Raw genomic sequence first — 25,392 nt, forward strand, 5'->3', positions numbered from 1 at the left:
CACAATGGGTTAGTGGCAGTGCTAAGACGTGAATCCAATTCCAAATTTGGTGTTTTTGGTGTTTTTTCCATACTAACCCCAATCATGTAAGTTTTCAGATAAAAGTTAAGTCCCTTGCTGTTAACCAAAGTAGTGAAGTTTTGTGACCATAGGCCAGACCTGACATTTTAGGTTAGAACAGGCTTTCTCTCTTGTTCTGCCTCCTTCTTTCCTCGCTCTTACTTCTTAACTTCCACTGTCGCAAGAACGCTTTGGTTCTTGGCTACAGATAATAAACTCTCTCTGTCTCTCCCTCTCTCAGCACTGAATATATCATGCAATGAGTGTATGATTTTCTTCTGATGTGCTTTTATGTATTTTAAACTCTGGTTTGACTAGTGTGCCTTTGCTGTAAATGCCCAGATTGCAAATGGTAGCGGGGCGCTGTAAAAACAAAACGCTATTATTCTGGTAGATATCTACAGCTAGAGACAGAGCACCCGTTCCCATTTCCTTTCCTTCTCATTTACTGGATAAGTACTTAGCCTTTTCAAAACCCTTCCTGTTGAATAAGTATGTAAAATATTTGCTGTATGTGTCAAAACTGGAAGTTAATGAATTACAAAAAAATTCTTATTTTGTGAAATAGCATTTTCTAGCTCTTTCAGCATGAAGGATACAGAAATAGGCAGTGGCTTTCAGTGTAATGATGGTCTTTACAAAGGGGAGATTATGTTACTTCTGTGAGACTTCACAGTCCCCCTCAACATCCAGTAAATCTCCTTTTGGACTAAATAAGGCAGAACATATTATGCCTTTTTCATTTATTGTCTAACACTTAAAACAAACAAACAAACTTTACCTTGTACTTCCTATTAAAAAGTACAAGTTCTCTTTGTCAGGAAAGATTGTATTGCTTTATTTTAAAAGCAATGCCAAATGTTTTAGCAAGAAGGGAAGACTCCAAGTTTGGATTTTTTTTTTTTTCTCATTAAAAACAATCTCTTCCTAGAAACTGTGGCATGCTCTCAAGGTTCTTTATTAATGAATAAATAAGTTTCATAAGACCCGTAGAGAAAAGGAAAGAAATTCATGCATGCTGGAGTTAAGAATAAACCTAAGAACAGTTTTGTTTGAAAAAACAATAAATTCTTGAATGTCAACAAAGCTGACTTACTCAATAGGGTGCCTGCTGGGTGCAAATCCAGTGTTCTTGGGCCTTAGGGCCTATTGTCACCTTCATGAACTGTTACCCCAAAGTCAGTAGGCCCATCACAGGCAGGCCCTTTATCCTTTCCACCATGAGGTCTGGCTGTGGGACTGTCTGGTTCACTCTGGGGTTGATTGACTACAGCTGGTCTTGGAAGCAAATGTTCCTTCATGTAACATTAAGGATTGCAATCCTGCACCCTAGGATCCACCAACAGCTGAAGCAGCAGCCGGGAAAGGGTTCGTTTACACTTTTGAGGGTAAGGACACCACTTGTGGTTATGTCTGTCTGGAATCTTATTCTGTGTTTTCTAGAGACATTTCACTCTAAACATGGGAAGTAATAAAAACATAGACAGTGGTTACACGACATTATGCTTGTTTCAGGAAGAGCTTGGAGCTTTACACATTTTCTCTAACTCATTTTTGTTTCACCTTGGTTTTAGGAATAAACCTAAGTAATAGAAATAAACACACACACACATAATTGATAGAGATACGGAGACTGAGCCACTAAGGTCTCAGAGGCCTATTGTAGTCTAATCAGGACTGGCAGTAATTCCACTGACCTATATACTGTTTTCCGTCTTCTGTCCCCACTTTGCTAGATCACTGCCTTTTCACTGACTGTGTTATTATCTGATTACAGTAATGGAAGGATTAGGACTTTGGAACTAGCTGACCTATGTTTCAATCCTGGCTCACTGATGTGGTAGTTGTGTGATATAGAGCTCCCCACTCAAAGTCTTAGTTTGTTCACCATTTTTTAAAAAAAGGATGAGTTCTACTTTTTGGAAGGATTAAAGGAGATAATATAAGAGCACTTGGTACTGTATGATTCGACTTATATGAGGCACCAAGATAGTCAGATCTATAGAGACAGAAAGTAGAATGGTGGTTTGCCGGAGACTCGGGGGAGGAGAATTCGGAGTTATTGTTTAACGGGTTCAGAGTCTAAGTTTTGCAAGATGAAAGGAGTTCTGGGGGTGGATGGTGGTGACGGTTGCCTGACAATGTGAATGCACGTAGTGCCACTGATCTGCACACCTAACATTGGTTTAGGTGGTATATTTCACGTGAAATGTGTTTTCCACATATAATACTCCGTGCGTTGCCAGGCCACTTTTGTTAAGCTGCCACTCCTGCACCCTTTCCTTGTCTTCCTTTTTGCCCCTGGCAGATGGCTGACCTCACTGGACATCTGATCAGGGGTTATCTGGAACTCTCTCAGCAGGGCAACTTGGGCAGATCCACGTAACCCTAAGTCGCAATGCTGAGTCCACTGCTCAGAAGCTCAGAATCACAGATTGTCCGAGATGACAAACTCAGAGAATATCTAAGTCCCACGTTAAACACAAGAAAACTGAGGTGCATAGAAACGGAGTTTTTTGCCTAAAATGACATGGAAAATCAGTGGTGGAGCTGGATCTAAAACCCAAGCGTATAAATTCCTAGTCCAGTCTTGGGAATCCTTTGCTTCCCAAGAGATCATGGATCTGTGGACATATCTAGACATCATTTGGGCCCCTCTGGTACCTCAAGTCAGGGTAAGGGTCTTCTGTACTCTGATAAGATAACCTCAGAGACTAGGATGTAAAACATTACCTTGAAAGGCAGTTGTTCTAAATAGCTTTATGGAGGTATCAATGAGCTACAGAACTATACACATTTAAATTGCACTATTTGAGGACATATGGAATATTCAACTCTTTATAAAGCCAAACCCATCTATCTTTTCCTTAGTGATATGTTCTCCCACTTTGAAATTCAGAAAGTCTTTGTCTACTGGAGTTTATTAAAGATTCATTTCATCTTCAAAAAATACTAAATTGTATGATCTGATAAGACTTGTTGTATGTATATACCGTGAAGCCATCACCACCATCAAGATAATGGCATGTCCATCGCCGCCACAGTTTTCTTGTTCCCATTTTTTTTTTTTTTTTTTGCGGTACGCGGGCCTCTCACTGTTGTGGCCTCTTCCGTTGCGGAGCACAGGCTCCGGACGCGCAGGCTCAGCGGCCATGGCTCACGGGCCCAGCCGCTCCGCGGCATGTGGGATCTTCCCGGACCGGGGCAGGAACCCGTGTCCCCTGCATCGGCAGGCGGACTCTCAACCACCGCGCCACCAGGGAAGCCCCTCTTATTCCCATTTTTAATGTTGCTCCCTATCCTACCTTGTCACCAGACAACCACTGATCTGTGTTCTGTCACCATAAATTGGTTGGCGTTTTCTAGAATGAATGGAATCATACATACTCTGTTTTTCCTCCGTCTTTTACCCAGCATAATTATTTTGAGATTCATCTATGCTGTTGCATTTATCAGTAGTTTATTCCTTTTGTTGCTGAGTAGTAGTCCATTGTTTGGATATACCACAATCTGTTTATCCATCTAGCTGTTAACACGTATTTAGGTTGTTTTCAGTTTGAGGCTATTACATATAAAGCTGATATGGACATTCACGTACAGTCTTTGCATGGACGTCTGATTTCTGTATTAACCATGTGTTTCTGATGTGACGACATCTGGTGATCTTGGAGAGGCTGCCCCCCAGTCAAGTGTGCATTTCATGTGCAAGCTTACTCCCCAGTGCCTCTTTTTTGGTGCTCTTACAATCTGGGCCACTATCCCCCTGCACTAACTACCCCCAGGCCAGGTATCAGACAACAGCTAGGAGCAACCTCCACACTTTGGAGACTGTTGAAATCATTCATACTAGCCAGTCCGCCTTACCCTGACTCGCTCATTCCTTCTCGAAAACACCACAGTAAAAGCTCTTGCCTTTATCTTCGCCTCGCTCCTTTTGCCTCCTGATTGAGCCAAGTGCTTCCTGGTGCGGTACCCCTGCATGGTGTGCCATGCCTCCAGTTTCTAGGCAACTGTGAGTAAACCATCTTCCTTCCTGACAGTCATTTCTACATCTGCATGTCTTACCAGACCTGATTAAAACAAATCCCAGTTGCATTTTTAAACACTTTCATTGCTCTTGAGCAAATCCTAGGAGTGGAATGGCTGGATCACATGGCAGGTATATGTTTAAGTTCTTAAGAAACTATCAAACTGCTTTCCACATTGCTTGTACCATTTTACATTCTCAACAGCAGTGTAGGAGAGCTCTAGCACCTCCATTTCCTCACCAGCCCATGGTATTATCAGTCTTTTTAATTTTAACCATTCTAAAAGCTGTGTATCTCATTGTGGTTTTAATCTGCATACCCTTAATGAATAATTCTGTTGAATATTTTTGTGTGCTAATTTGCCATCCTTATATCTTCTTTGGAGATGTATCTGTTCAAATCCTTTGTTCACTTTTTTATTGTTTTTTTTTTATGGTTGAGTTTTGAGAGTTCTTTATATATTCTAGATACAAATTCTTTGTCAGATACATGATTTGCAAAGATCTTCCCCCAGCCCCTGACTTATCTTTTTGTTCTATTAGCAGTGTCTTTTGAAGAGCAGACGTTTTCAATTTTAATGAGTCCATTTTGTCAATTTGTTTTTTTATGGATTTTGGTTTTGGTGTCAGATCTAAGGAATCTTTGCCTGACCCAAGATCACAAAGATTTTTCTCTTCTGTTTTCTTTTAGAGGTTTTATAGTTTTAGGTTTCACAGTTAGGTCTATCATTTACATAGTACTACTTTTTTATCTGGTGCAAGATACCAATTGAAGTTTTTGTTTGCTTTTTTTGCATATAGATATCCAATTGTTACAGCACCATTTGTTGAAAAGTCTGTTCTTTCCCATAGACCTGCCTTTGTATCTTTTTCAAAAATCGGTTGTGCATATACATGTAGGTCTGTTTCTCAATTCTCTACTCTGAGATCTGTCAGTCTTTCTGCTAATTCCACACTGTCTTGATTACTATAATTTTACAATAAGTCATGAAATCAGATAGTATTAGTCCTCCAACTTTGTTCTTCTTTTTCAAAGTTGTTTTGGTGACTCTAGGTCCTCTCCGTTGGATATACACGTAGAATCATTTTGTCAATTTCTACACAAAAACCTTCTGGGATGTCAATCAGAATACATCAATTTGGGGAAAACTGACATCTTAACAACATTAAATCTTCCAACCCACGAACACAATATATGTCTCTCCATTTACGTAGGTCTTTTTAACCTTTCGAGCAATATTTTGTTGTTTTCAGTGTACATGTATTGCACATCTTTTGTGAAATTTATCTTTAAGTATTTCACATTTTTGATGCTATGTGAATGGTATTCTTAATTTCAACTTCCAATTAGAAAAAAACTTATGTCAAACTTGAATGCTCTCTTTCCATAGAGAAAAGTAAAACAATGGTTTCCCTGTTCTATTTTGGCCCCTATCTCTCTTCGTTCTATTTTGGCCCCTATGTCTCTCAAGAAGTTCTACAAATGGATTTTCCTCTCTGCCTTTCAAACTAAATGCCATGAGTCCTATCGTGGGGCTGAAAATGTAGCCATGTTGCCCAGAAGGAGCTAACTGTGCTGTCCTCTTTTGCCAAAGGAGCTCAGCAAACTGAGTATATCAGAAACACAAATTTCTAGGGCTTGTAAGAATTCTGTGAAGAGTGCGTAATAAGGATAAATTACTCTTGCCGTGAGAACTTCCACTTTTGCACTTCCTGGCTTTACTATGGTTAAAATTGAAATACCAACATGGTAGTACCCAAAGTGCTTGAACTTAATACCATTAATTCCCAAGTCCCCACAAGTCTATAAATTCTTATTCTAAAATTCAACTTTTCTATTTGTAATTCCTAAGAGTGCTTAACTTTCAGTTCCTTACCTGTAAACTTTACAAAAAGTAAACAACCTCGCATCTGATATCAGGTCTTTATAAGAAATGAGTGAGCAATTCTGTCTCCCCAGCAAAGCAGTTGCCCTCACAAGCTATCTCTTGGTCAAAGTTTGGCTGACTCTTACCTCTTTCTTTTCCATAAAAGTCTTACTGTTCAGTAAACCTGTTCAGCATAAAATATTAAGAACAGAGAGCTGGTTAATACTTCTAAGAGTATCTGCATTTCAAAAGACTATCACTGTAATGCAGACAGGTATTGTAATCGTGGATTTCAGGCATTGTGGGAGGGAAGGCTACAGAGGGGCAAGAAAGCTTCCAAGATTCCCTCATATCTCACTGTTGTCCTACCTTTGCGTAGTTCTGACCCAGCCTTCACCTCTGACTGTGTGACGGTTGGGTTTTAACTCTTGAAAGACGTTACTGATGCACACAAGACTTTTGTGTCCCTATGTCCCCATCTATGTAACTAGTAGATCATGGATCTTCCTTCCTTCCCTCCCTTCCTCCTTCCCTCCTTCCCTCTTTCCTTTTCCCTTTCTTCCTCCTTTCCTTCCTTCCTTCTTTTCTTCCTTCCTTTCTTCCTTCCTTCCCTCCTTCCTTTTCTCTCTCTCTCTCTCTTTCCCTCACAGGAAAGTTGAGAGGTAGCACACGATATTCAAAGGCACCCTAAAGAAAGTTCAGACCCAAGTTGAATTGCCATGATTACCATGATTCAACTCCTTCCCTACATGCCAGCCTCTCAGGCACTGGCACTATTTGGTGACATTTATTAAGCCCCCACTGTTCAAAGTCTTGAATGTCCTTCAATTCAGAGAATTAATGTGGGGAGCTGGAAAAGACACCCCCAGAGACAAACAGGATGTTGAACCAAGCTCAGATCTACTCAAGCGTGAGGACTAGTGATAAGAAGGAGAAGGGTAAGAAATGATACTAACTAGATAGCATCTCTTTAGAAAAACTTTATGAATCTAGTGCACTCCAACTGATATCTGAAGAAAGAAAGAGACATAGTCTAGCAGAGGAACAAGGGTAGGGCGACTCAGGTGCCAGGTGCTGCCTTTAAGACCCAAGGCACACCAGCATAAGTATATTCCATGCCCTAAATTGCAATTTTTAAGAAAGTATCCACATACCTGGAACAGGTTAAGAAGGTATGAAATTTGAGTTCATTGACATCTTCAAAAATCTTTTCCACCAAATCCAGGGCAGGGAAAGAGCAGCCTCTGGGAATTTGCAGTTCTCTGAAAGTGTGAAAATAGCAGCAGGACTGTTCGTGTTTAAAGGAAGTCTGCCTAAAGCCATGCTTTATATTCACGCTTCTCTGTGAACATCAAACTACTGCCAGGCCTTTGTTCCAGGTTTTCCAAGGAAAGTTGAACACAGGCTGCCACCTGCCATGAGTTGTCCTTAAGGAGGTGATGTTGGTGTTCGGCAGGACCCCACTCTCCCCTCTACATCCCAGTTGGCAGAGACTGAGCTGAGGCAGGTCCTTGAACAGAGCAAGTGTGTCTGTCTCTGTCCTGTGTGAGGAGGGCCAAGAAGATGGAGTTATCCCTGAGTAACACAGCCCATCACATGGTACTGAGGAGGATTTAGAAGAATTGAAGCACTCTGCCTGTATCTGTTACCTTTAGTGGCACAAAAAGTGACCCCTCAAGATGTCAGCCTAAAGAGCAAATATTTATTATCTCACAGGTTTTTGCGTGTTTTTTGTGTTAGGAATCTGGGAGCACTTCAGCTGGGTGGTTCAGGCTCAGGATTTCCTATGAGGTTGCAGTCAACCTGTTGGCCGGGACTGTAGTCACATGAGGCTGGAGGACGTGCTTCCAAGCTCATTCATGTGTTGCTGGCTATTGGTTGAGTATCTCGCTTACTCACCATGTGGGTCTTTCCATAGGCTGTCTCAGCATCCTCACACCATGGCAGCTGGTACTCCCCAGAGTAAGTGAACCGAGAGAGAGACCAAGATGGCAGCCACAGTCTTTTATAACCAATCTTGAAAGTGGCATACCATCACTTCTGCCATATTCTGTTGGTCATCTAGACCAACCTTGGTATAATATAGGAGGGGATTCTAGAAGGGTGTGAATATTAGGAGGTGGGAATCATTGGGGGCCATCTTGAAGGCTGCCTCCACCATAGTCTAACTGTGCTGAGAACACAGTTGGTCCTGGTGTTTGATATAGTGTATATCACGTAACATGTCTTAGCTTAGAGGTCCTGCAGTGTAGTGGCAAGACTAGTGGACTTGGAGTAGAGGAGTTGGAATTCAAGTTCAACTCTGGCAATTATGAATGCTATGTGAATTTGGAATGCTGCTTAACCTTTCTGAATATCTGTTATCTCATCCGACATCTCAGGGTTTTCCTTAATAAGGTCAAAGATATCTTTCAGCTTCAAAATTCCATGCCGCTAAGAAATAGGCTATTTGGGGCATGAATGTTATGAAGGCAATTTTAACAAAATGGGCAATTCTAGTGAGAGTTCTCTTACTTCAGAGTAATAAACCAACTGGAGAATTGGCACCTCAGAGCTTCCTTGGACCTTATTTCTTTTTCATTCATGATCCATATTTTATTCTAGTAAGGACGCCTCACAATCGCATATTTTTATTTGATAATGCTTTAAGATGTAACGTACACATTTTACCGTGCAAGTAAACTCATCTGTAAGCCCCATTAGGAAGATGTTAGGCATGGGAAGTCTTACAGCTCTGGTTTTCTGGTTCCTGGTGGCTGATGTCTACATGGGTGACAGTTTGGCCAGAGCTACTGATAAGGATGCTTCCTGGCACGTGACCCAAATAAGTGGATGGAATGCTCATTTATGAAGAAAAGTAGAATTTCGAAGTCTAAAGAGACAGCTGTTAACGGCCTCACGTGTACAGGTGCACTAAGACGAGATGAACAGTGGAGTTCTTTATCTCATGTACTAGCCTGGAGCGAGCAGAGGGCGGGGAGAAGCATCCTGGGATGTGTAAGTCTAAGATGAGACTGGGAAGACCACCACTTGCTTATCTTAAATTCCTTCAACGTGCCAAACAAACTCTCCTTTCAGGGCCTTTGCGTTTGCCCCGCTCTGGAATCCTTTAGGTCCAGTTCGGTGATCTCCCCTTCAGAGAAGCCTTCTCCGGCCACCAATCTTCAATGGCACCCTTCTCCTGGTAACCATTCTACCCGCATTTTACTATCGCAGAGTGCTTAGCGCTATCTGAAGTCATCTCGTGGGCATACCTGTCTAAGGTGTTCACCTCCAGTAGACTGTAAGCTGAGAGAGGTCACCCGTCCATCCCGCTGCTGCCGTATCCCTGGTGCTTTCAACAGTTCCCAGAGCAGGGTAGGCACTCGAGATATTTGTTAAATGGGTGAATGAACTGGGCAGTCTGGAAAGGTTTGTGGTTTGATGGAGGTCAGTTTCAGGAGATGTCTGGATGGGGATATGAGAGAATATTAACTGGGCCTTTTTCCTCTTCCCTTGGAATCCATAACTAGGGACTGAATCTGAGAACACAGGCTTCAAGCATCCCACACACCAAAGATAACCCCCAACAAGTGGAAGCAGACACCTTCCCCAAGGCTTCAGGAAGAACAGGCCCAGCTACTAGAAGCAACAACTGTGTTCCAGGAAGGGGAGAAGAGGAGAGAAGGGTTTCCTGTAGTATCAGGGACTATGCCATGAATGCATTGTGACAGGGCAGCCTCTCCCCTGGAGACAGGAGGGATGCTTTTCCCTTCTTAAAAGCCAAGGGAAGATTGACTTTGAAGAGAAGGGTACTGGCAAGAGGGGAAGACTGGCACCCCTCTCGCTTGCCACCTCTGCTTAGGTGACGGGCCAGCCAATCAGCTTCTGTGCCTGGTTGACCTGGGGAGAGGGAACAGGAGAAAGATGGCAGAGCAAAGCAGAGAAAAGAACTGGCCATGAAGCCAGCGGTCCTTGCAGTGTGTGGGTGGCAAGGATGGGTGAGTTTCTTGCGTGGACCATGGGGGAGGGCAGGCTGGGGCCATCTTGAAAGTTCTCCACCAGCAGACAAGGCTCCCAAGTTTCTAAGAGGATGCACGTGTGGGGCTGGGGGTGGGGACGGGGACAGAGGCAGGGGAACGCTGCTGGTAGTGGGAGCTGGGGGTGGGTGGGTGGAAGAGGCTGAACAAGGGCCTGTTCTCCCATCTCCAGAAACTGTGTAGACCCTGCAAAATTAGCCAGAAGATTCAGTCAGGTGTTCGAGAGTCACATTTACACAGTAGATGCTAAGAGCTTGCCCGTGTGAGCCCAAGAAGCAAAGAACGCTACCCAGAGCGATTTCATCTGATCCCTTCTCACTGCCCCGCACCCACTGAGGAGTCAGATTTTGGAGGAGGGTGGGGTAGAGGGGCCCAGAGGCAGACCGTGTCCCGTCCCCATGGGGTGTCCTTAGAGCCACAGCCCAGCCTGTGCTGGGGGACAGAAGACATGAGATTTTGATTGGATACGAGATTGGCGTTTTAAACCAACCTGGATTTTTTATAGGGGAAAGCGACCAGCAGTCTATAGCATCTAGCAGAGTTGTCATTAAGGGACAGGCGAAAGGTATCTGACAGAGCATGGTGGAAGGCAGGAGAAGAGGAAAAAAGTAATATTGAATATTAAATTAAATATTAAATTTTCAACACTGAGTTCAAACTATCCAGTCGCCTAGTTACAGCAGGAAAAGGCAGTTCGAGGGACCTTTATTAAGCGAGTTTCTCAAGCCTTTGCTTTTTCTTTGTGTGAACTATTGCTGCTTTTTGTCAGAGGCTAAGGTGACAAGCCAGTTTATAAAATCCATGATTCCAGACACACCCTTTAGTACTGCAAATTCAGTTACCTTTCCTTCTTGCACGCACCCTCCCCAGCAGAAGACTAAATGCTAATTTTGTGAAAATCATTTTCCTACAGCTTCAAAAGATTTGTTTTAGATCTTTGGGAAAATCATTTTTAAAATTTCAAAGATACTTTTTACTAAAATGGAGTGGCTAGGTTGAGAGAAAAGCACCTCCCTCGTTCCCTCCTTGCTTGATAAATAAATCACCAGGAAAACCCATCAGACTATTCCCAAAAGGGGGGATGTCCTGGGAAGGCATTTCCTGTTGCTGGTGAAAGCTAGTTCAAGGGAGGACCTACTGAAATCCATGTTCGGAACATCCTGGGTCAGAGGCAGCAGTTTGGTTGTTGTCAGCTGAAAGAGAAAGTTTTCTGGAAAGGAATGATAGTTGAAGAAGTTAAAAGTTAACTGTATAGCTTTGGGTTTTACATAATCTGTTTTCAAAAGGAAAATACATTTCTTGAATGGTAAAAAAAAAAAAAAAATCAGAAAACACACTTACTTTTATCTGATGACAGTAAACTGGTAAAACTGTCTTGCGTGGACCTCTCTAATCTCTGCTGCCAAGAACCCCTTTCATCTTCCTGATAAAAAGCACTGAATAACGCCTACACCTACGAGAGACATTGGAAAGGTTGTGTGTGTGTGTGTGTGTGTGTGTGTGTGTGTGTGTGTGTTACTTTAGATGTAACAAAAATGTAAAGCAAAGCAATGCCGTGTGTGTGTCCTTTTCAGAATTTTGTGGAATTCGAAGACTTTGTCATGGTATTTGTGCAGTCGTTCATTGGTTAACAGCCAAAAGTCAAGGTGTCTTTATTTTTCCTGCAGTTTATACACGAAAAACCCAGCTTGCGATGGAGAGGTCCCTCTCTGCCGGGCATGGGATGGTGATCTGGTAAGGGGCCAGGTACCCTGGCCCTCCCGCCTCCGAGAGCCCGGAGCTCTTTCCACTCTGCCCAACGCTGAAAGCTGTGAACTACTCATTGGCCTTCCATTATATGATTATATCCATCAATAAACCCCTCTCCTCACTGACCCTACTCCCCTCCCTCACACAAAACCAATATTTTCTTTTTTTTAAGTGTTTTACTTCTTTTTATTTTTATTTTAATTTTATATTGAAGCATAGTTGACTAAGAATGTTGTGTTAGTTTCAGGTGTACAGCAAAGTGATTCAGTTATACATATACATGTACCTATTCTTTTTTCATATTCTTTTCCCATTTAGGTCATTACAGAATATTGAGCAGTGTTCCCTGTGCTATACAGTAGGTCCTTGTTGGTTATCTATTTTAAATATAGTAGTGTGCACATGTCAATCCCAAACTCCCTAACTGTCCTTCCCCCCAACCCTTCCCCCCTGGTGACCATAAATTTGTTCTCTAAGTCTCTGAGTCTGTTTCTGTTTTATAAATAAGTTCACTTGTATCATTTTTTTTTTAGATTCTGCATGTAAGTGACATCATAGATATTTGTCTTTCTCTGTGTGACATACTTCACTTAGTACGATAACCTCCAGGTCCATCCACGTTGCTGCAAACGGCATTATTTCATTCTTTTTCATGGCTGAGTAATATTCCATTGTATATATGTACCACATCTTCTTTATTCGTTCATCTGCTGATGGACATTTAGGTTGCTTCCATATCTTGGCTATTATAAACAGCACTGCAGTGAACATTGGGGTGCATGTATTCTTTTGAACCATGTTTTTCTCCAGATGTATACCCAGAAGTAAAACCAATATTTTCTAGTCGTCATTTAGACCCAGGATAGGAATTAGGTTTTATCTCCTTTGATGGTTGCCATCTGTTGTTAGAGGATGCTGCGGGTACTGAGCTGAGAAGGATTCTGAGCAGATTCTGGACAGGACTCTGTGGTAAAGAAAAATGTGATGGATGGAAGAAGTCCTGGAGCAGAGGGTGGTAACAGGTTTATGAAACATTTGTCTTCCCTCATCTAGGCGTTGTGTCTTCCCTTAAAACCTCAGGCTTTGCTAATGGAGAGACCATTAGGATCCTGATTCTGGAAGACTTTTCTTTCTCAGACTGCTGCTGAAATCGAACCCTGGGAGTCTCTAGGGACATGTACCATAGGGACCTCAAAATTATAAGATTTGAACTGTTATTAGTAATAATAATAAACATGTTAGATTATTATTAATAATAGTAATAAAATGAATTCTTATTAATAGTAATAAAAATTATGCCCATCAAGAATTAATTTTCTACTAGACGCTAGGTAATATGTAGATACGGATGTAGGTAAGGCTGCAGGTATATAACTTCCAGTCCCTAAAGCCTACATATAAGGAGGGAATTATTATTTTTACAGATGAAGAGACCGAGGCTTGCAGAAAGTATGTAATTTGCCCAAGGACACACGCGAGTAGGTAGATAAGCAGGAATTCAGTGCTGAGTTTTTCTGACTAGAGCGCGGCCTCCTTCCAAAGAAAACTTTTCAGCAGGAGCTGAAGTACTGCAGGCCGTTTCATCTGGGCTGTGGAGACCTTTTGTGGAGGGGTGGACATGTCGAGAAGTCTCTCCCTCTATGGGATCCCTGCATTTTCTTTTTTAAGAGAAACATGGCAGAGTGAAGAGCTGATTACTAAAGAATGAGGTTCCTTTCTGAATGATAAAGGGAGGTGGGAAGAAGGAACCGGCTAGCCCAATATATCAGGGTTTCCTGACTCCCCCGCAGAAGCAGAGGGGGCTGCCCCCATTCAGCCCGTTCACTAGGCCAGTCTCGGGCTCTCCCTGGCCGCTGCCTGACACTATCAGCGTTCACATGTGTTGGCATCCAAGGACACCCTGCATTCCAGAGCATCCCACCTCTCAGTTGCTGGAGAAATCATTCTTCTTTTAAGCAAAGAAAAACCCCACAGTCTAAAGAGGCCGTTTTTCATCTGGACCATCAAACAGCAGCTCTGAAGGTATATATAAGTCCTCTCTTGGCTGTGCTTGCGAAGCTCGCGATCCAGGGGCTGAAGGGGCATAATTCACGGGATTCCGGCCGCCAGCAGGGCCTGGAACCCGGCAGGAAGGTTGGCCGCTCTAATGAGCTTAGTTAACTCTTCAGAAGCCTGAGGTACAGCAACACTTCCAAAGATCCTCCGCATATTGAAGTTTTGTGCTGTGGCCGCTTTTATTTTTAGGTACCTTTAAATTAGCAAGGGCATTAAAACTCAGAGCTTTGGGGCAAGAAGGCTCTTGATGAATACACTACCACTTCTCATCAGCGCTCGGCACGAAATTAACGAGACCCTTCCGGTTTGGGCGGGGCTGGACCTTCCTGACCGCGTTCTACCACTCTCCTCTCTATTCTGTCTTTTCTGGTCACTCCTACAGAGTTCCATGGTGCTCTCTGTGTTTATCAGATATGCTTTGCCTCCAGACGTTTGAGTGTGTTTGCTCTTCCTTCTACCTGGAACGTTTTTCCTCTAGGTGCCAGCATGGCTCCTTCTGCCACCTCATTTAGGTCCCCAGAGCATCAGTGTTACCTCATCAGAGACATCTTCCCTAATCTCCAGCCCCTGCCCCCCAAGGCCCACTGCCATCACTCTTTACCCTTTATCCTGCCTTGTTTTGCTTTGCTGCATTTATCAGTCCTTGTTTACTGTTGTCTGCGTGACCAGAAGGCTAACTCCATGAGGACAGGGAATTTATTTTGTTCCCTACTATGTCCCAAAGCCTAGCCATTATTTAATAAATTTAAAAAAAAATCATGGTAAATGGGGGCTTCCCTGGTGGCGCAGTGGTTGAGAGTCCGCCTGCCGATGCAGGGGACACGGGTTCGTGCCCCGGTCCGGGAAGATCCCACATGCCGCGGAGCGGCTGGGCCCATGAGCCACGGCCGCTGAGCCTGCGCGTCCAGAGCCTGTGCTCCGCAACGGGAGAGGCCACAACGGTGAGAGGCCCGTGTACCTCAAAAAAAAATCATGGTACATGAAGGAACGAAATACTGATCTGGAAAAGATGTTGGTACACAATCAGTCAGCAAGTCAGTCAAATTTTACTGAGGACTTAACCTACCCTGGGTTCACTGGGCCAGGGTCAGGCATCCTAGATTGCCAGGACTCTTCCAAGGGAGAGGGTGCTTCTCTTAGAAAAATGGGATTAAGTTTCTGTTCTCATTTTGGTTGCCATCTTATTTTCGTGGCAGCCTGTACGTGGCGCTTCTAACGCTGAGCCATTTATAGGCAATAAAGCACCCAACGCTCGTAAAACAGGGAAAAATCCAAGCTCACTGCATTACTATTTTGCAAGGTAATTTACTAATATTCAAAAGGCTTTAAGGGATTTTATTCCCCAGAAACAAGCTATACTTAATAGCAATAGTTGAATATATTATGCCAGTTCATCTCTGCTAACCATGGAAAATGTACAGATTTTGTCCTACTATAGAGGCTATTGGGTCTGGTTATCTGCACGTGTTCATGCATTATACAAAATCCCAAACTAAATTTAGAATAACATTTTCCAGTGCTAGTTTGTTTTTGTCCTAAATACAGCAGCGTTGGAAAGACTTTATTTCATTTGCTGCCCTTTGCCTGGCGGCAAGTTGAGACTTCAGAACAGAGAAATGGAGTTGCTTCCGAAAGCAGAGAGGAAGGTGGGAGTCCCACGGGGAACTGGCCTCTGTGTTTGGATGAGCAAGTCTTTTTCAGGTATCTCTGTTCTTTGGGGGTTTTTTTTGTTTTTTTGTTTTTTTTGCGGTACACGGGCCTCTCACCGTTGTGGCCTCTCCCGTTGCGGAGCACAGGCTCCGGACACACAGGCTCAGCGGCCATGGCTCATGGGCCCAGCCGCTCCACGGCATGTGGGATCTTCCCGGACCAGGGCACGAACCCGTGTCCCCCGCATCGGCAGGCGGACTCTCAACCACTGCGCCACCAGGGAAGCCCCTGTTCTTTGGTTTTTAAAGGAAACAGAGACACTCTCCCATCTGTCCCCAAGTCCATTGTGTGAAATTTGCCTCGTTTGGGGACTCCGTTATTTTCCTGGCTGTGAAATGGAGAGTCCCTGGGATTTGCAGGAATGTGCTGTCTGGAGACGTTCCCAGGGGAGATTCTTTTTGGCAGCCTTCCTCATACTACAGTCTGGGGACGAGCGCTCAGTAAATAAGCCCAAATTCCATGGCAGAGAGAGGACAAAGGCAATGGTGAATGGTTACAACGGTCAAAAGACACTCTCCACTTCAGACTTTTTGTTCATATTCTTGCCACCTCTACTGCTATAGGTAACAAGAGGTTGAAGTTGTCACCATCCATTTCTATTCTGACTTGACTAAAGTTGTGTTCATCTAAAAGGCACCATAAAAACTTGAAGAAAAGTCTGCAAGGTTTGAAAGTTAGAAAAATTTTTTAAAATAGTATGGTTTATAGTTTCATGTCCTCTGGTTGCTCTGACTATAAAACTGCCTTGAAGGGGGGGGTCCCCGATGGACCTGCTTTTTTCAGGGTAATATCCTTGGAAAAGCGAAGTTCCATTGTTTTCTGAACATCCTCTTTTCTCTCACCTGCATCAGCAAAACTGAGCCTTACCAGCCCATTTAGGAGAGCTAGAAGCTTAGATTGACGGGACCAATTTGCCAAACAAGGCGTAATGCAGTTCATTCACTCAGAGACTTCTCTTCGTACCATTGGAATTTCAGAATTATCCTCAGCTGAATTAGGTACCGTTGCAGTGTGAGAACTCAGAGAGAAAAGGCTTGTTACTGTCATCCTCATCACCATCATCATCACCTTCATCATCATTTTGTAGTGAACTTGTAACACCAAAATATACCGCCCTGACGAGAAAAGTTCCAAGACACATTTTTGTTGAAAAGATCTCATGAGTAGGGGGTATAGTGTGCCTGGAAGGGACTTTGCTAGGCTAGGTATTTACAAAAAGCTCAGAAATTCTTTTTAAATAAACAATCTTATTAAAATTTTTAATAAAAAGCATTTGAACTATTTAAAATAAAATACTGTTTTCCCTTCAGTAATGATGATCAACATCATAGTCCAAATCATAGCAAATAGCTAAGAGTTATTGAAATCTTCCTACCTACCAGGAGCTGTGGGGAGCAGTTTACATGCATTGTTTTAATTTAATCCTCACAACATCCTCTGAGGTTGGTGCTATTTTTATCCCTATTTTACCAAAGAGAAAACTGAGGCTTAGAGAGGGCAAGTGACTTGACAGAAGTCCTATTGTTGGTTTGTGATGGAATCAAAATTTAAACCCAGAAGTGTTGGCTACTGTACTGAGTGTGTAATTCACACAGGCTGGTACAGAAAAGAATTGAATAAATTTGACATTCTGGGTTTTTATTGAGAGAGCAGCCATTTGAATGCGATATAAAGGTTTGTTGTGACTTGCCGTGAAGTGGTGAACAAGGAGAAAAGTTTTAAAGGAAAAGCTGTCCAATAATTTGTCTTTCCTAGAGGAGCTGTTTTCCTACTACTGCTATACCAAGAAGGTATTCTTTCATGTCCAGATTCACAGAGACAGGATAAATAGCCCACTCCAGGATTCTGGAAGGCAACAGCTCAGTCACGATTCTGAGAAGCCTGTGTAGTTCTTAGAAGAGCACAAACCCTGGAGCCAAACTCTCTGGGTTCAGGTTCTGGACCCAATATGTACTGGCTGTGTGACTTCGGGAAAGTTAGTCAGTCTTTCTGGGCCTCCATTTTCTCATCTGTAGAACTGAGACAATAACAGCACCTATTTCAATGAGCTTTTGAGAGGATTTAATGAGTCAACATTTGTCCAGTGGTTAGAGCATACAAGGCACATAGTAAGTACTTAATAAAGGTTGGCTATTACTAGTGCCTCCACGAGAATAACCCTTGTTTAAGGCCCGACAGTTGACCAAAGATTTCAGTGCTGTGCATGATTCCCTATCTGTCCACAAGTTCAAACTCAGAATCTCTGTGCATCTTGTTCTTCAAGGTGTTTAGGGTCTATTTATTTGCTACTATTTTCTCCCTTTGACATGATGCTTCAGACCTGCTTTCACCTTCCTGGCTCATTCTTAAATGAACGTGGACTTTTCCTTTGTTCTGCCCCCAAATTAATGTGTCAATGAAGTTAATTAACAAGATCATTCACAGAAGCATAAGACTCAGAAGTTACCGAGACTACTTGGATGCCATCATAGGAGTTACAGAGACTAAGGATTCCACGTCTAAACTGATCTGGTTTAATCCTCTATCTAAATGGGTGGTTCAACTTTGTCACATTAAAAGGTTCTGTAAGAGGTTAACCTCAAAGGAAGCAGGAGACAATTTTGGGTGGTTGAGACTGTTTCGCATATTGATTTTGGTGTTGAACTGTATACATGTATCCAAACTGTCACTAATGAACACCCTAACATAAATTTTACTTTATAGAAATTGCCTTTAAAAAATAAAGGAGAGGGCTTCCCTGGTGGCTCAGTGGTTGGGAGTCCGCCTGCTGATGCGGGGGACACGGGTTCGTGCCCCGGTCCGGGAGGGTCCCGCATGCCGCGGAGCGGCTGGGCCCGTGAGCCATGGCCGCTGAGCCTGCGCGTCCGTAGCCTGTGCTCCGCAGCGGGAGAGGCCGCAACGGTGAGAGGCCCGTGTACCGAAAAAAAAAAAGTCCCCAGACCCACGCGTTTCCAGGTCTGCTAGCTCCAGGCTTGCTGCCGTGTGACCTGGCTAGATCTACGCTCATCACAGGGTGTGCGCCAGGCATCTCCATGTCTCAGAGTGCACACCAAACCACCACCAGAGCCTAGGAGAGAGGAGGACACCCCCATTCCCCCCAGCACCCCTCCATCACACGCCTGCAGCCTCATGCACGCCCACACACCCGATTTCCTGTCACAGAAAATGATTCTTCCAGAAGATTGAAGAGCAAGGATTCCACTTCCTACTTAGTAAAACCACATCCTCCTAAGAAGAGGGTGTTCTTGCCTCCCCCAAGCAAATAATTTACATCAGAACATACTGTTTCAAACTAGTACATTTGGGTTACAGCTCTGCTAAAATATTTAAGTTGCGCAATCAGACCACTTAATATTCACCCTGAAATATCTGCATTTGGGCACTTCTTTAGTACTACTTTTCTGTCTTTCCCTTGCTTACATTTCATTGGTTAAAAAGCCCATTGTCTGTCCCAAGGTTAAATTCAAGTCTCTAAGACTCTATAAACTGCTTATAACTTGAATTGATCAAATCGATTTTAAAGCTTAGAGTACAATCTCAGGGAATCCCTTGAGAAGGGACAAATAGGTACGTACCCACCCACAAACGCACATACGCATGCAGAATAATTAAAAGCAGGGAGAGAATATTGAGGATTTGATGTGCTGTCCCTTAAAAGGAGTCACTACAAGCTTCTTCACAGGGCGATGGGTTAGCGGGCTCTTCCAACAGTTTATTTGGGAGGAGATGGTGACTTTGACAAGGTGGGAGCAGTGGAGGAGGGGGAAGGGGTCACATTTCGGATATATGTTCAAGATAGTGTTAAAAGACGTTACTGTGTAAATTGGATATGGGATGTTAGGAGGTGAAAAGTGATTTTGATTTTGTGGAATATTATTCAGCTATAAAAAAGAAGGAAATTCGGCAACAGTAACAGTATTGGGAGAAAAGGCTCACACGTGCCTTATAGGATCATCTCATAAGATCAGATCTGTTTGGAACTGTTATGGAAGATGTCGAGTTATGTGCCACAAGCCAAGATGGGCTTGGGGCTACCAGAAGCTGGAAGAGGTAAGGAAAGATTCTTCCTTAGAAGCTTTGGAGAGATCACGGCCTTGCCGACAACTTGATTTCAGACTTCTAGCCTCCAGAATTGGAAAAAACAAATTTATCTTGTTCTAAGCCACCCAGTTCGCTATAATTTGTTACAGCAGCCCTAGGAAACTAATACAGGAGCTATAGACATTTTTGACATATTACACATATATGTGTAAATCTGTGTAATAAAGGTATTCTACTACTTTTACAAATATCTCAAAGGATGGCATTTAAAAACATCTCAACTCAGGGCTTCCCTGGTGGCGCAGTGGTTGAGAGTCCGCCTGCCGATGCAGGGGACATGGGTTCGTGCCCCGGTCCGGGAGGATCCCACGTGCCGCGGAGCGGCTGGGCCCATGAGCCATGGCCGCTGAGCCTGCGCATCCGGAGCCTGTGCTCCGCAATGGGAGAGGCCACAACAGTGAGATGCAATCTCAACTCAGAAAAAAAAATGCACAAAATCCAAATCAATGCCCATATTTATTTTTTTCCCCAAGTAATTAAATTTAAGGTGGTGGCAGAGGCTAGCTTCCCTTGACTTCCAGTGAATAGTGTTGATGAGTCAGGACCATTATCTCTCAGAAAATGCTCTGTAAAGCAAAATCTGAGTGTTGTGTTTACTGAAGTGATAGCATATGTCAGCTGATTAACAAGTTGTCAGAATATTAGAAATTCTTGTCTGATTGCAAGAAGGAGCATCTGTTTGCTAAATCTTTTATCTAATATGTGTACAGATAAGTACAGGTTTGGCACTTTTCCTAAATATCAGATATAAATTTTTGCAGTGTTTAGCCTTCAGAGAGTGACACTGATGTACTGCTGGGGTTTAAGATATTTATTCTCAGGAAAGCAAATGGAGTAAGGCCAGTGAGACAAAGTGTACACTTAAGAGTATTATGAGTCATTCATAATTGTGTCACCATTTTATCTCACATCATCTCCTACAACTAATGTTTCCTTGAGTGTCACTTGCATAGTAATTAAGGAAAAAATAAAGATTACATCTCCTTTAGAACTATTTATTGCTTTATGTATTGATAGAATTTAATAATGCCTTCTATTTACAAAGCAACTTACAGTTTACAAATGCTTCGGGAAGGTTGCTCCCAACCCTGTAAGGATGACAATTAATCGTATCCGCATTTCACAGATAAAGAATCTGCAGTTGAAATGAGGTAAATCAAGCCATCTGGCTTGGAAGTGATAGAACCAGGACATGCAGCCTGGTCTTTTGAGCTCCACCTCTGCACCACCTGCAAATTCCATATGTAGAAGTTCAGGAGCAGGTTGTGGGTACAATAACAGGATCTAGTTAGGGTGAAATTCTGGGGTTTTCCTTTGCACCTTTTTACACGCCCTCCCCCCTTGATTCAATCAGCCACCATATAATAGATTGTTCCATTCTAATTCTAGCAAGTAGATTCTGTTGAGGAGGAAAAAAAGACTTTTCCTCTACCCTCTTAGGTTCAGTGTTTGGGGTATGCAAATTTAATTGACAGAAAAAAGACAGATTAAGAGGAAAAAGGAATATAAATTTTATTAATATTTTACATGCATGAGATTTCTCAGAAAAGAAGTGAAATTCAAAGAAGTGGTGAGACTCAGGGACTTATATACCATTTTAACAAACGCTCTCTTTCCTTTGTTTGGGCTTCGAGGGTTGATAAATTGTGGGAAAGTGACTAGAAAATACATGGGGGAAACTAATGGAAGATAAGGGTTATTTTAGTAAGGTTTGTTTATGCAGACTCACCTCAGTGCTGACTGTCTCCAGTGATGAGAGTTGCTCTCCTCTTCCTGGTACAGGAATGGGGGACCCCTTCACAAAGGGAAGTTTATGCCCTGCTTTTAGGTCGAAAGGGGGAGGGCGGAGAGTTCCTCCTGCAGCTATTTCTCAATTGCCTTCAACTCAAAATAGTCCTTACGGCAAAGTGGCATATTTGGAGGTGGCATGTTCTGACTCCCTTCGTGAACTTCAAGGACCTCTACAGTCGGGCCCTTCCCTATATTTCCAGTCATATCCCCAACCACTCAATTTCTGAACCTTCTTTTCAGCAAAGTGCTTCACTTCTTGCCCTAGACTTCCCTTCCTCTGAACTCGTGCTCCTCCTTGTGTATCTGTCTACAATGCCATTTTCCCTCCTCCCCTTCTTTCCAACATTACCCATCCTTCAGCACAAGATCAAAGTAATTTTCCTATTTTAATACCTCCTCTGACCTCCAGCCACGTCAGGTAGCTGCCTCTTCGAACCATTTTGGGCTCTCGTTGTCTGAGGAATACATCTGACAGTCTGTCATTTAGTCCTTCAGATTTTCCGTGGTTGTTTGAACAGTTACATAAATCATCTCTTGTTATTTAACTTCTCACACTTTGCTCCCTTTTGTCTCTTTAACCTCAATTCTGGTTCTCTCCCCTTGCTCTCTGTATCCTGGAGTATTGCTTTGCAAAGTGTGAGCCAGAAACAGTCTGCATCAAAATCTCCGGAGTTCTTGTTGAAAGGTAGATTCTGGGACTGATCATAGATCTGCCAGTTCACTTCCCAGGTGATTCTTCTGCACGGTGAAGTTTATGAATCACTGATTGAGAGAGCACGTCATTCATTAATGCATTCATTCAACAACTATTTGAGCACAAAGTAGATGGTAGGTACCTGGGATGCAACAGTGGTTGAGGCAGACAGGGTCTTTGTTATCTTGGAATTTGTAACCTAGTTTGGGAAACAGACAACGAACAAGGACATAAAAGTATGATGTGGGTTACAAAGGAGAGCTGTAAAGACCTGTGAGACTATCTAAGAGGGGACTTGCAGGGGCAAGGGTCAGGGACTACTTACCTGAGGATGTGGAGTTGATATCTGAAGGAAGAGGAGGATCTGGCTAGAAGAAGAAAGAGAGGGAGAAAGGAAGAGGCAGAAGGAATAGCACGTATGAAGCTCTGAGATGCGTAAGAGTGTGGCCTCCTCTTTGGAGGGACGGGGAGTGTCATGACTTGAGTTCTCGAGCACAAGGGGGGAGTGACAGGAGAGACAGCCCGAGAGGTACCAAGTGGCCAGATCATGCAGGACCTTAAGACTAAGGAGTTTGGAACTTATCCTAAGGGCAGAAGGAAGCCATCAGAGATAAGTTTTGTCTTTCAGATCGTTTTGGTTCTAGAATGGAGCAAGCGTGTACCTGCAGAGGCTGATGGGGAGGCTTCTGCAAATGTCTAAGACAGAGAAGATGATGCGTTTGTCCAGGGTGGTAGCGGTAGGGTGGATTCAAATGGTACTTAGGAGATGGATAAAGTAGAATTTAGTTATTAATAGTATACTGGGGTGAAAGAAAGGGAAATGTAAGGGATGTCCTTCATTTTTGTTTTGGTAACAGTTGTCGAAGCCTTGTATCACTAGAGAGGACCAGGGCATGAGGATAAAATTACAAGTTCAATTCCAGGTATACAGATTTTGAAATACTAGTGAAATATTCAGGTGGTCCCAGTCATGTACTTTTTCATATTTCTCATGGAAGAGGTGGAATTTAAGTGGGCTTTGAGAGAATCATGGAAATAATTAGTACCAATGGGGATCCAGTTAGAAGACCACAAATATGTTTTTCCATCAAAGGGGTTTCTTTGGGCTTCCCTGGTGGCACAGTGGTTGAGAGTCCGCCTGCCGATGCAGGGGACACGGGTTCGTGCCCTGGTCCGGGAAGATCCCACATGCCGCGGAGCGGCTGGGCCCGTGAGCCATGGCCGCTGAGCCTGCACGTCCGGAGCCTGTGCTCCGCAACGGGAGAAGCCACAACAGTGAGAGGCCCGCGTACCGCAAAAAAAAAAAAAGGGGGGGGGGGTTCTTTGTGTCTTTTTTCTTACTTGGTATTTGGTGTTGAGCTGAGTTCTATATTTTTTCAGTTCGTCTTCAGAAGTGACTCATTTCTCCAAGGAGATTATGATGGCTTTGTTTATTTAATTTTGTTTTGTTTAGGAAGTGGTTTGGCTCTTTGCATGTATTTGTTGGTTCCTTTGGTTGAGGACAAGCTTAATAAAGATGTGCATGTTCTCTAAAGTTAATCTGTAAATACAGCCTGTATTTTTCTTAAGGTAGCATATTAACTAGTTACAGATGAGCTCAAATATACTGGAAGATCTGAGAGAACTTCCGTGAAGAGAACAAATGAAAACAAGGGGTCTGTCATTTTGTACCAACATTGTAGTGCTGCTGGTGAAAATTCAGGTCCTGTGAGAGATTTTAGGAGACTGTTTGTAAGAGAGAGCTGGTCTTTGATGTACTTCAGTTGTGCAATGCTTTAAATTTGATATGATTATTCAAATATAGCCTAATTTCCAAGAAAGAGAGGATAATGGAAGGCTGTGGATTCTCCTTCTACCCTCTAATCTTCCTCCCCTTTTTCTGTTCATCATTGGCTTCTCATTTATCTTCACAAAGAGAATAAGGAATAAAGAAGCAATGGGGCTAAATTACTCTCTTTGTCTTAAAAATAATAACCCCCAAATCATTATTCTCTGAGTTTCAAAAATTACACAAAAGGCTTTAAACTAAGCATGCATGTAAAAATAGGTCATTTGGTTGGTCCTGCATTCCAGGATGAGAAATCTCTACCCACAATTCCTGAGCAATGCTCATCTGGCCTCTATTTGGTTATTCTTAGTGGCAGGGAGCTCCCCCTCTATTTTAGGAATCAACAAACTTTGTTACTAAATCCAATTAGACAGAGGATCTTTCCTAGAATGAATCAAAATGAGCCCACTTGCTGACACTGGTTCTGCACCCCACAGCAACACAGAGTAAATCTATTCTGTGTTTCGCGTGACAGCCTTTCAACGTGTTAACACAACTGCCGTGTCTCCACAAGCCTTCTCTTCCGCAAACAAAATAGCTCCAATTCTCTCAAATACATTTCTTGCAAGGCTCAGTTTCTACATCATTCACATTCTTTATAACAATGTCTCTCCTCTGGGCCCTCTCCAAGGGCATTCACCCCCTTCTAAGTGAGAGCCACACTGACCAGGGAGGGACATGTCTGGCAGGACGGCTGCCACTTACTTGTTCTTGTGCTTATGTTCAATGACAGACACTTCCGTTTTAAACAGAGGACAATTAGTAGAGACCCAGGGCTGCGTGGGATGCATGTTGTTTTTAGAACTCTGAGGCATTCCACAGGTAGGTGGAATATTTATGTTTGGTTTATAACAGAGTGGTTTTTCACTTGTGGGACTTGAAATGTGCTGATGAATTCCAGTGGAATGACTCGGTAATAAATGGGAGGGATTTTAAATTCTGTCAGAGTAAAATGGGAAGATATTTGCCTTTTTCACTTTTTATGTAGCAGTTGTACCTTAATCTGCTTTTAGGCACAGCTGTTATGACAGATGTTCGTTTTAGATGCTATCTTTTTTTTTTTTCTTAGTATACCTAGCAAAATCCTTTTCATGAAGAGATGTTTCTGAAAGCCCAGATCTTTTTTCTAATGCAAATAAGCTTCCATTTGTATAGCATATTCAGTCTGTCACCCACACTGACTAAGCACCCTCCAACCTTCCAATGACACAGTCTGCTACTCCAAGTCATGGAGGCCTCACATGGAACCAGCGCTTCTTCCTGGCTTCAGGAAACTTGCAATGTCCTGACTGCTGTCCGCGCAGGCTTCCAGCTGATGGGGACGTCACTGGCCAAAAGAGTAGATTTGATGGGAACAGGAAAGTTGGTCCCATAGCTGGGAGTATTAGGCTCAGAGCCAGGAGCGGCATAACATTGTTCTTTTTCCTAATTAGACTCATTTTTAGATTTGGGGCCCTAGCCCCACAGATAGTCATTAAAACAAGAAGTAA

The 25,392-nt window shown here is 43.0% G+C and overlaps 1 protein-coding gene across 2 annotated transcripts in view; it reads left to right on the plus strand.

The window, feature by feature from the left end:
• The window catches only part of KIAA1217, a 497,403-nt gene that overhangs the window by 119,483 nt on the left and 352,528 nt on the right, over positions 1 to 25,392 (plus strand). The window contains exon 1 of one of the 2 annotated variants that reach the window (XM_079912077.1): positions 13,610 to 13,745. The exons of the other annotated variant lie outside the window; for it this stretch is intronic. The gene's annotated coding sequence lies outside the window, so the exon portion shown is untranslated. Of the gene's footprint in view, positions 1 to 13,609; positions 13,746 to 25,392 lie in introns of those variants that run through there. 2 annotated transcript variants of the gene reach the window in all.

The sequence above is a fragment of the Stenella coeruleoalba genome (genome assembly GCF_951394435.1).
Source record: "Stenella coeruleoalba genome assembly, chromosome: 2".
NCBI lineage: Eukaryota > Metazoa > Chordata > Mammalia > Artiodactyla > Delphinidae > Stenella > Stenella coeruleoalba.